Raw genomic sequence first — 2,370 nt, forward strand, 5'->3', positions numbered from 1 at the left:
GGCAGGGGTGGAGCTGTCCGGCGGCAGGGGAGGGGCGGAGCTGGGTGGGGCTTCGATGGTGGGGCCGCGACGGCGGGGGCGGGGGCGGCCGGAGGCGGACTGGGCGGCGGGCGCTGTTCGGGACACGGATTAAGTGCAGCTGTTCGGCTGCTTTGCTGGGCTGTTGCTGTTGGGCCGCAGCCGAACGGCTGGGCTGCACAGCAACAGCTGCAGCCGCCCAAGTAGCTTAAGCGAACGGGTCCTGTATTGATGACGCACCTAAGTCATCCACATGGAGTGCACGTGAAGATGGTCCTGCTGCACTATATCCTCTGTACTGCTGTGGAACTGTGTCACAAAATTATAAGTTAGTATGACCAATTGGAGAATAATTGGTTAATGAAAAATGACAAAGTAACGAACACATACTTGTGGGGGTCAAATACTACAGACCCGGCGCATAAGTGGAAGAACATGCTGCAGCAGCTACCTAAGATGGTGCATGTGGAGTAGTACACGCCTCGGGGGGGGGGGCCTGCATGTGCCTGTGGTCACAAGACGCCACGGTGTACGCCGGACGTGTGGGTGCAGGAGAAGACGAACCGGGGTGCTGACGCCGCAGTGTACGCCGAACGTGTGGTTGCAGGAAAAGACGAACCGAGGTGCTGCATAGGTGGTGTTGAAGACGAATCGGGGTGCTACGTAGGTGGTGCTGAAGATGACCTAGGGTAGGTAGCCCATGGTGGAAGTATAATGTCGACGTCACCACCACGGCAGCTGACGGCTTGCAGGAACCTAGTACAAAGGCGCTCTATCTTCTTGTACGTCGACTCATGCTCCTGCAGAGACATGGTCCAGCATTGCTCCACACCAGTCCTTACCGTCGCCTGAACCGCTGCAATAACGTCGTACTGATGCCAATTACATAGATCAAGTTAGGTACACCATATTCCGTACAAAGTGCAACATAATCCAAAGCAATTTTAACAATTTTTGTGGAGAATGGAACATAATACACTAGCTCTAAGGGTGAACCTAGAATACAGAGGAATGGATATGGATACATGGTGCATGATGTGCAAACGCCTCAACAATGATGGAGCTCATCTAATTTCCAAGTGCAAATTTTTCAAACATCTTTGGTGAGAGTTAGGGATGGAAGATACAAATACCTTTATGGTAGGAGCACAAAAGGCAGAACCAACCATACAAGCAATCCTAGCTATGGAGAAGAGATCTCAAATGATGACATGCAACGTGCTTCGGCAGTGGTGGCAGGAGAGGAACCGGGTGGGAGAAGGAGAATGGAGAAAAGAAGTGCGAGCAATCTAGCCTTCATTGTGCATGCTCATATGGAGGAGTTCTTGAAGTTAGTAGAAAAGAAGCTAGGGAGAGTGTATGTGTGTGTGCGTGCGCGCTGCAGTAAAGAAATGGAGCCATCCAGCTGGAGATGTGCTTAATATAAACACATATATGGTTTTCGGGCAACAAAGCGACAATGGAGGCTGGGATTGTGTGATCAGAAATAATATAGATGAAGTTATCAATGTGGGAACCTGCCATATTTCGTATGCTTTTGATGCTTTTGAAACAAAAATTCTTGCTTGCCGGCAAGCTATCAATTTGACAGTGGAGAGTGGCATGTTGAACATTGTTCTAGAGACTCACTGGTTGATGATCAAGCAAGCATTGGACAGAGGCTGCTTCAGGTTGTCTTCATTGGGAGGAAAAAAAGATCAAGCTCTTGATCTCTTCAAACTTCACCCCCCGCCCCCCTTATGGCGCATTCTACGGCAGCGCTTAGTTGTACATGTCCTCATGAAGGCAACCGTCCATCACTGGGAGATTTCGCATGTTGGGGATAGCGACATCATTGTGTAGTGATATCGCTGTATCCAAGATTTACCCTTTGATAGGGATTCTCAAAGTGCTTCTCCACTGATTTTTGGTGAAGCCCTACCAAAGGGGCTATTTCAAAATGTCTCCACCACCAAAGCTGGGGAGAAGTCGCAAAACGGTTTACACTAAGAAGGAGGAGTCAAAATGACTTCAGCTATACTAGAGAAGTCACTCCACCAAAAGATCTAGAGCCGGAGCTATTTTGGTAGGAACCGAGTTCTACCAAATGGGGTCTCTAAAAAAACACCTTACCTACATTTATCCATTGTGCAATAACTGTAATATATTGGTCAAATGATACCGGCAATATTCATGAACCATTCAAGCTCTAAATTTATTTTGAAAAAGCACAATCAAGAATTAGCTTTGTATTTCTCCGTTAAAAACGCATATATGTACACAATAAGGGTTGCCTAATGTTGTTGGCGCGGCATGGGAGGTTTCATGTAACTATGTTATTGTCGTTGGACACTTATGGCGTGGCATTGCAGG

The sequence above is a fragment of the Setaria italica genome, chromosome V, assembly GCF_000263155.2.
Source record: "Setaria italica strain Yugu1 chromosome V, Setaria_italica_v2.0, whole genome shotgun sequence".
Classification (NCBI taxonomy): Eukaryota; Viridiplantae; Streptophyta; class Magnoliopsida; order Poales; family Poaceae; genus Setaria; species Setaria italica.